Here is a 10318-nt window from a genome sequence, read left to right as displayed (position 1 = left end):
GGTCGTGTGATCTAAAGGGTGTGCGTTAGAAACAAACCCGCAGCACTTTGAATACTTCTAATTTGTATAATTTGGTAAAAGAGCTACCAGGTTGACTGTCCGATGGAGTGCCGCCAAGTCGAGTGCCATGGAATGGTGGATGGTGGTGGGGAGGGGAGGGGAAGTTAGCGAAAAGAGCGAGACCAACCAAGCGCATCCCACGGCTGTCTGGCCAACTGACCGTTGAAAATTGAAAATTGCAACGGCCTGTGAAGAAGAAAATTGCAAAGCAAATGTAAAAAACGCAAACAGAAAGCATTTCTTTTTACCTCTTTTTTTTTTTTTTTTTTTGAAAAACAGAGCACCATTGTCTTAATTTTCAATTGTGACAATTCAGTCTTGTGAGATGCTTGACTGAGTGCCTTGGCCTTGGGAAAGTGCCCTTTTAGAGAACGAACTACTATAAAATATGACCAGACAATTGTCAAGGCTTTTAGTTGAACTTCAAACGTTTCTCGGGCAAAATGTATAATCCACTGGCTCTCATTTTCTGTCTCCTGTATCTTAGCAATTGCGTCCAATCGAACGATTGTGGCCAGGATGATACACTCTACTGCCGCGGAGATAAGAATTTTGAATAAAAGTGACAAGCCGCTAGTGATAATGCCTGGCATGGAGATAGTACCAATGCACAATGAATCAGCAGTCGGTAAAGAAAATCCGGAAGAGACTCTCCTTGATAGTCTGGCCAACTATTTGCGAACGCACGAGGTCAATGTCAAATTAGTTGACTTGTTGGAAGAGGGAAAACTGGTGGAACAAGCATCAGGTACGATCCGATAATGAATTAGGTTAATTGACTCTAATAAATTAGACTTATTGTTAGTAAAAAATGCCGTAAAGAAGTTTAAAATGTTTTGAGAATTTTTTAGGAATTTAACAATTGTGTGCTTAAAAATGTTTTGTAATTAATACACTTCTAATAAGATGGATTCTCTCATAAAATCAGCCATGAAAGGGAAAATTTTAAAACTATAAAAACAAGTTTCAAACTAGGGTAATTATATATTACATTTGATCAAACTACTCTTTTGGATTGCAGTTCAGCTAATTTTCAGCCAATCCAGATTTTATAATCTACAAAAAAATGATTGAGTCTTTCTAGATTTCATTAAAGCAATATTTAAGCGATGATAATGTTAGAAAAATGGGTTTTCAAAGACAAGAATCTCCTTTAAAATAAGTAGTCCAAAAACAAATTGAGATATAAAGCTAAAATTTAAAATTTAAAGTCTTTAGAAGGATAATAATAAATATATATGTATATCCTTAGTTAATTTCTTTCTTTTACATCTGGCATCAGAATCTCTATTTTGGTTTTCGTTTCTGTAAAATGAGTGCAAAGCTTTTATGAACTTTATTTTTGGCTTGTTAAATCATATAAACTTGAAATTTATGTGTTGTGTGTGGCAGTTTAGTGACCCGGCTTAAGGATGTCTGGAGTCAGTTGATTACCAAATGCTGTTAACACGCTAAAACTTCAACTCGACGCACCATAAAATGGTGACATAAACCAACCCACTTTATAGGTGATGGGTATACATGTATTTATACATATGTAGGCCAATTCTTAGGAAACTGACGCCTCTTGTGGTGCCTATCAAATGCAAACACTGAGCAAATCTGCACTGCAGCACGCACAGCCCTCCCCCACACCACACAGACTTGCCACTTGGCTGGACGATCAAATTGTAATATATGTATGTTTGTTTGTTTGTTTATTTGGGTGTGTGTGTGTGTCTATATTCCAGAGGCACGCAAGAAGGATAAAGGCCAGGGACTGCTACTGGCCATGGCACTGATGTTTGGCAAAATGATGGCAGTTGTGGGACTTGGTGGCATTGGAGCTTTGGCCTTGAAGGCTCTAGGCGTTGCCATGGTGGCTCTAATGATGCCCGGAATGCTGGGCTTAAAAACAGCTGCTCAGCATGGAAACGAGTCGAGTCATAGCATTTCATATGTCACCGGTGAAGGACATCATCATAAGCGACGACGACGAGCGGCCTGGCAGGTGGTCTCCGAGCAGCAGGAGCAACCTTTGGCCTACCGAGCCTACATAAACTAAAAATGTTTGACAATCATTCTCAGAATCTACATCTTATGTTAAGTAATTTATTCGTTATGCTAGAGAAATACAAAAATTGTTTCAACTTTTGTTACTACTTCAAGTTACTTTTGGGCTTTTGAATGAGATGTTATTATTTCGTTTCTGTTTTGTACTTTAACTAATTTGCGTTTTTATTTCTTTTACTATATTTATAATTTTATTTGTTACTAACACAGCGATGCCGGGGATGCTGCTGCTGCTGGTGGCTGTTGCTCTTCGGTTTTTGAAATCGGTGAAAGTTTATTTGAGCCCAGTTGTTGGCATTGTACTGGCAGGCAGCATCAACAACAAAAGCAATAGCAAGCAACCTACACATAGTCACAGCAGCAGTCGATATACTCTCTATCTGTCCATAAGTATATGAGCTATTCTAGACAACACAAGGCAATAGATTGAACTAGTATTTTTATGTTTAATATTTCTTAATAAATAGCAGTTAATTTGTTGAAAGTCATTACGAAATGTATCCAATTTCTAATTGTCTTTTGGCAGAGTGTTTGAACTTCGCATTGACCAAGTCTGAAACTAGTTTTTGTTTTGTTTTCTCGCCTTTAATGTCATCATTTGTCAGACAGTTTATTGAGCCCTAATGTCAATTGCAATACCGATACAAATGCTCAGATACTATCTGCCTCCGTTATCTACCGGATATCGAAATTTAGTAAACTTTTTCGTTCGTTTAGTTCGTTTCGGTTCTGTTTGAGATCAGATTTCATCTGAACTTTTGTTTTCCATTCAAAAAGAAGCAACCAAAAATCAACATGCATAATTATGTGTATGAACATATATAGATTGAATTTGCATAATGCGTTGAATAGCCAACTTTCACTACTTTTTTTTTTTGGCAGCATACACACAACGGTTCTTCTTCTGGTGCTCCCCAAGAAAAAAAGAGAGAAAAAAAAACAAGACCACGGGCCAACGACAACTGGAAATATAACATGCGAGACCTTAATTTTTTGTGTTGTTTTGGCCATGCTGTGAGTTCTGTTACACAATACCAAGAGGGCCCAAAAAAAAGCACAAAAAAACAAAGTGTAGTGGTAGTTGTAGTTGAAAAACCCGTTAAACGCTTAACAGGGATACAAAACCTACCATGGCTCATACCGCAACTTGATCTACCATGCCATCTCCCCCTCCCCGCCACCGCTGCCTCCCCTCGAGCAGTATAGTGCCCCGCTATGCCTAATTGTTGTGGCTCCGGCTGCTGAGATGTCGACTCTGGCCCGCTCTTCTGTTAACTTTCCCTTTTCAACGGCATTTTACGAGCTCGACTGGAGTCGACTTTGACCAGCTTTGTTGCTTGCTTCTGCCACTTGTAATTAAATAATAAAATAAGTTCATAAAAGCAAAATTTGTTGTTTTATAATTTTTATATGATTCGAGCAACTGCGAGTTTATATAAACCCCCACACAGCCATCTCCCTTCCGCCTCTTCCTCTGTCTTCTATCTCCACCTAAAGAGTGAAATATTTTGCAGACATGAGATTGATTTTCTAAAAAATTTGGTCTTTGATGATGATGATGATTACAATAATGATGATGACGGCGACGTGTGTGAATGCCTCTGCTGCTGATGCTGCTGCTGCATAAATGAAAGTTCATAAAGAAATTAGCTGATTAATCGTCGTTCGATGAGCTTGGAAAATGACCAAACCAACACCAAACTTCCAGCTGACTTCTCCGCTTTTGGTTATACATAATTGCCTTTTGTTGTTGTTGTTGCTTTTGTTATTTTTGATTATTATGCAAATTGAACATTAATTCAATGTGACCGTAAAAAAAAAGGGGAAAATAGAGTTCTACGAGTATTAGCTTACCATTTTTATGGTTTGTGAAATTTTCTGTGTCTGTTTCATCTTCTTTACATTTACATTTCGGCTGTGCTCAAGTTTCATGTAAAAAATACTTTTACTTATTATAATAAACTAGAAATGGTCATTCCAAAAAATCAACAACAAAAAAGGTTGCATTTTAACCTTTTTCATAAATTTTGTGATATCAGACATCGGCAAAAGGTTTCCTTTTACGTTATGTACTAGATAATAGCCTTTTATTAATTGCTACAATTCTAATATCTAATTCTTCATGGATTTCAATAGAATATTTCAAATGAATATTTTTGCTTTAAACTGACATTGAAAAGGGTCCAAGGTACTAAATATTGTATAAAAGGAGCATCCCCTTGGCTCTTATATATATATTTATCATTGATTGCCTTCCCTGTAGCCTTTCTTCTTCTTTCTTAGCCATTTATCTGATCCACTCGAAACGTTGCATCATCACATTTCACTTTCCTTATTTCCTTGGCATCTTAATCTGCAAGTCGGTCAAAAGAAATTTATTAAATATATTCAAGATTCAGTTAAGTCTTCTTCCTCTTAATGCAAATAATGTAGGAATGTATAGGTATATATATAGGTATTTATCATTTTTTTTTTTTTTTTTGTATAACCGTTGCTATGGCTGCTAAATACGTGTATATAGCTTACTTCTGACCACTACTTTCACCGAAAATTTTTTGTTATTTATTCATTAAATTTTTGCCGCTTCTGCTGTTGCTCTTGCTCTTGCTGATGGTCGTCTGTATCTTTTGTTGTTGTTATTGTTGATGTTGCTTGAACACAGATACACAAAACACACCTACATATATATATATAGCAATATTTTTTACACGAGTGAGAGAGAGAGACAGACCCACCCAATAACAATTTAATAAAAATCGAAAAAATAAAGCGAAAAAGGAGAAAAAAAAAATTAAATGCAAAATCAACAAGAAATTTTTTAGCTCACCAAAGGCAAACACACCTACAATGTGGCAATTGATTGGCAAAATACCTGCCAAGTGGCAAAAGAAAAGATGTCAGCAAACAATGTGAAATTGTGCTACCGATTGGACCAGTGTTCAAGCCACATACATATACATATGCCGTTGGTGGCAGTACGGTACATTAGGCACACCGTTAGCTGGGTCTAGTGTATCTTCGATGGCCATCTACAGCAACCAGAAACGAAAATCTTTTCTAATTTGTGGGTAGTATTTAGTAATGCATAGTTTTTCACCTAACACCAAATGCCGCCCGTCTCCGATCTTCTTCTCGCTTTCATTTTGTTTATGCAAATCAGTCGACGAAATAAACTAAAAATATAGCAGGAAAAAAACTTTCTTTCAGCTTTAATTTAATTCGAATAGTTAGACAAAAAAAAGCAACGGCCTGCTGATAAATAAAGAAGAAGAAAGACCGTAAAATGGCCATCTTGTTGTGTGGGATACAAATGATCATCGTCATTGTATTTACTGTTCCCCTGTCTGGCTAATGAATTTCGAGTATTTGAATTAATGTCAAACGAAATGAAAGTGAGAACTAAGCTCAAATATTCTATTGAATAGATCCCCAAATGAGGCACTTAAAATCTCTGACTTGACAAAATATTACAACACTTTTACAATGCATTTGATTGTCATTGTAAAATCAAGATAAACAAAATGGAATAGAGAAATTGAAAATAATTAGGAAAATGTGTCAGTTGTAACTAAAGCTTTGCAGTCTTTGCTTGATTTATACGTAAGTTTGGAAAGAGTATTTATGGGAATATTTGAAAAAAGTCCTGCTTCTCTTAAGCACATGTCAAGGATTTAAACATATTTATGAAACCCTCGAAAACAGTTTATTATTTCAGTAAAATTTGTATATTTGCTTAATCAAGCGCAAGCACTAATTGAAAAATGCTTTCAGTTAATTAACTTGGTTAGCAATAAATAACAAAAAAGCTCAAAAAAATATGCACATATGAATGGAATTTTTTGTGACAAGGACTTTTAGTTATGGACATGAACAAAAGTCTGATGTAATCCCGGTCATAGGAAACGTGTACATTGTTTTGTTTTTGGGAAAAAACAAATGGCCATAACAACAACAACACGTCTAACAAAAACATAACAAAAACACAAACAACAAGCAGGTCCAACTACGGCGAAATTCATTCATAAAAAAAAATAACCAACAGTCGACACTTGGCCAGCTACTTTTCGCATGAATGGCCATGACTGTTGGCTGTTGCCTCTTGCCTCTTGTTGAATGTCTTGCCCGCTGGCAATGGGGACTTTGGCACAAGCCAGAGACGCCAAATGCCAAATGGATGGACATGGACGCGTTCAGCGCGTGAACCAACATAAATTTTGTAGTAGTAGTAAAAACGGATGCCCATCTTGTGTGTGTCTGTGTGTGTGTGTGTGTGTGTGTGTGTGTGTGTGTGTGTGAGTGGTGCACTGAGTGTGTGGTGCATTGTGAACTCATTTATATTCAAATGTATGCCGATTGTTGTCCGGTGAAAATCGAAAATGAAATTTCAACGAATTCACGCTGACACGGTCGCTCAACATTGTCGTTTAATTATAATTTTTTTTTTTCACTTTTCTCTCTCTCTTTTGGGATGCCGCGATTGTGGCAACGGATGCTGCACCCTTTTTATTTCAGTCAGTTACGAAATTATCGAATGGATCTTCAAATTTTTAAGCTTTTTACACTTTTACCGTTACATGGGGCCATTGACGTCACAAGAGTCGCACAAGTGCGAGAAACGGAAAGCTGATTAAATTGTAGCACAAACCATAGAACACATAGATAGGACAAACTCATGATTTTTTGATTGCAAACGCTAGCCTAGTCATGGAACCCCAGAGAACTTCGGGAAAACCCGAACGCTCTCACTCTCAATGAGAGCGTAAAATGGGGAGAGGGCAAAGCAGCTACGAAAAAATTTCAGTCTAGCACAGACTACAGAACGATGAAGGCAGGCCTACGTCGCTTGTGATTTCGTTCTGTCTATGTATGTGTACACTCGTCGGTACATGCTCAGGCTTCGTAGTGTGTGTGTGACGTGAAGTTGTACAACATCGCATTTCAATAGCTCGCTCGACCAAAATTTTTAATTTTCGACAAAACAGCGACAATGCGAATAAGAAATGCCCCTGTGGAAAGAATATCAAGAAATATTGCCATCTTCTTCGTATGTATCCCGGTGGCTGTAACGATAGAGTGCTCGCTTCGTGATGTGACTTGGGGAATGTCCCTGGTTCGATTCCCCACTCGAAATCATTGGCTTATATAAGGTTTTTTTCTATTTTATAATTTTGTTTTTTATTGTGGATTTTTTGTTTCTTTATTTTTTGTTTATTTTTCTTTTTTATTCATTTATTATTTATTTATTTTTTATTTATTTATTTATTAAAAAATAGAAAAAAAAACCATATTGGTCGGTTCCGAAGTGGGAATCGAACCAGCGACATTCAGATCGCCAAGCGAGCAAGTTACAGCCACCGGGATACATACGAAGAAGATGGCAATATTTCTTGATATTCTTTCCACAGGGCATTTCTTATTCGCATTGTCGCTGTTTTGTCGAAAATTAAAAATTTTGGTCGAGCGAGCTATTGAAATGCGATGTTGTACAACTTCACGTCACACACACACTACGAAGCCTGAGCATGTACCGACGAGTGTACACATACATAGACAGAACGAAATCACAAGCGACATAGGCCTGCCTTCGTCGTTCTGTAGTCTGTGCTAGACTGAAATTTTTTCGTAGCTGCTTTGCCCTCTCCCCATTTTACGCTCTCATTGAGAGTGAGAGCGTTCGGGTTTTCCCGAAGTTCTCTGGGTTCCATGACTAGGCTAGCGTTTGCAATCAAAAAATCATGAGTTTGTCCCATCTATGTGTTCTATGGTTAGTGATTGTAGCATAGTAAAATTACTCATACGCCTCATGCGCCAACGGCAATCGACAATTTGGCATCGTGGCATAATGACGATGATTCAGTGGTTTCATAAGCTGCACATAGATCCGTTTGATGGTGTCTCAAGGTGTCAGATGTCGTCAGTCGACCATCTCTCTGCATCTCCAACATACACCTTGAAACGAAAGTCAAAGATGGAGACGGAGATAGAGACGGAGCTGGTGCTCAAAACCGCAAGTAAAGTCAGCGAATGCTGTTGACTTTTTTAGGCTAGCGAATTCGGTATTCACGCTTAATATCCCTCCAAACCCTCCCAAACCCATTCCCGACTGTCCAACCATTCATCCATCTATAGCACATCTCTGCTCATATCCGTTTTGTTTGCTTTCGTGTAATTTCTCTTTCATTTCACTTGAGCAATTGAAGCCGTTGTTGTTTGCACTTTTGCTGAGCTCAAATTGTTGACTAATGTGTCACAATTGCAAAGTCAGGCAGCAGCCGCAGTAGCAAAAGCAACACAAGATGCCGCACCAAAGTCGTTTTCATACTCTTGCCAACAAAGGCAAGAGTATGAGTATGTGGACCATTATTGGCCTCATTCGGAAAATATTAACAAAAGCAAACACTTAAGTCTTTAGCATTACTAAGAATCATTTCACTTTTATTTTTGCTTTTCAATGAAAACCTTGATTAACTAGTTGATATCACCAAAGGCAATATCAATATTTCGATCAATTTTATCTTAAATGGTTTGCAGAATTATACTTATTTAAGGACAAATTCTTATATAATGATTGAAAAATTAAAAAATAATATTTATTTAGAAATTAGTTTAGCTTAATTACAGAAAGACATTATATTTTATTAAAATATGGAAAACAAACAAATAAACCTTTTACCCAATAAGTCCTTAGTTTTCTTTCTTTTGTACAAATCCGTACTAAGCCCTAATCGTTTAACTAATCCATTAGTATACGTTTTGTCAAGGGTGTTTAAACTTCGCCAAAGCTGAGCAAAGGTCTAGCCCTATGGTTTTATTTTTTTACGATTATGCTCAAGGTGCTACTTTTCACTTGGACAGGACGTGCTTATCATTAAATTTCACTTATGACCCCCCATCAAATAAATACTTATATATCATATTTATGACAGAGATATATATATATATATATCCATATGGATCCTAGGTCCAGGCCACTAAAACTCGGTTTCATTCTGGCGACCTAATTGCGTAATTTATGATAAAAATCACAGTTTATGTTGCGTCATAAAAATGACAGCAACAACAAAAACAACAACTATAATGTCACGAAAATCAAAAGTAATTTAAAGGCGCGCACATGCGATAAACAAAACAACTTGCCCCCATACATCCCTCTACCATGCCCTTCCTACCCCTGCCCTTTACCAAAAACCCGAAAAGAAGATGACACACAGACATTGCGATGGACCTTGATAAGGGGGGGCAGAGCGAGAGGAGACGTATGTAGGCCCCCAAGACCAGACTAGGGGCCAAAAAATAACAGTAGTATGAAAATATAATACACACAACTTTCATTTCTTGCGGCCAAAAAAAAAAAGAAAAGAAGAGAGAGAAAAAAAAACAAAAGCGTTTAAAATTAACAAAAGCAGAAGAATATGGCACACATATTGGGGCACCCAGATAGGCAAGACGCATGGGGGGGAGGGCTGGCGGGCAGGGAGGCAGGCAGAAGAGTGGGTTAAACTGAGAGCAGCACCTGTTTATCACCTCATGTGTTGTAATCTGTGAAGCTGTAGCCAAGCCGAGTCAAAATCTAAATGCGAACAAAATGGTACATACATGGAATCACAGTCTGCACGTGTGCGTGTGTGTGTGTAAGGGAAAGAGCGGAGGCAGCTTACAAATGATGGGCAGATGAGCAGCAGATGAGTTGCCAAACAGAGAAGAAGATACACAGGGAGTAAGAGATAGACAGAGACACACAAAGACAACGACAGAGAAAGAGCGAGAGAGGACAGACAACCTTGGCACTGGCGCGCCGCTGTTGGCGTCTGCGTCGGCGTCGCCATTGACTTTCTTCAATGCGGAAGCGCACACAAAAGCTCATGAGCAGTTAGCTTCAGTGGGCTAGCCTAATGCTGCTTCTAAGCTAAGCTTAACGTCGGGGCGGCTGCTGTCACAGAGCGGGAGAGCATTTGTGAGGGAGAGCGAGTGAGCGAGCGAGAACCCGATTTATTGGATACGTAGGGAACTTGGAGCCCTCTCATACTTGCTGCCTGCGTCGCTGCTCAGTCAGTCAGTGTGTGTGTTTGTTTGTGTGTGTGTGGTGTATTTGTGTGCACTTTTTACATAATTTTCCGTTATGCCGCAGCGAGGCATCCGTTAGGTTGGAAACTCTTTAAAAACAGCCTGACAGCGTCGAAAAATTATCAAACCGCAGCTTGTTCCA

The 10318-nt window shown here is 38.2% G+C and overlaps 1 pseudogene; it reads left to right on the top strand.

Annotated features, from left to right (window-relative positions):
* Positions 1-503: 503 nt before the first annotated feature.
* On the top strand, positions 504-2104 carry LOC124461776 (annotated as a pseudogene).
* Positions 2105-10318: the final 8214 nt, after the last annotated feature.

This window comes from Drosophila willistoni, unplaced genomic scaffold (genome assembly GCF_018902025.1).
Source record: "Drosophila willistoni isolate 14030-0811.24 unplaced genomic scaffold, UCI_dwil_1.1 Seg647, whole genome shotgun sequence".
Lineage (NCBI taxonomy): Eukaryota > Metazoa > Arthropoda > Insecta > Diptera > Drosophilidae > Drosophila > Drosophila willistoni.
Note: the sequence above shows the minus strand (reverse complement) of the source record. Positions and strands in the feature narration are given on the sequence as shown.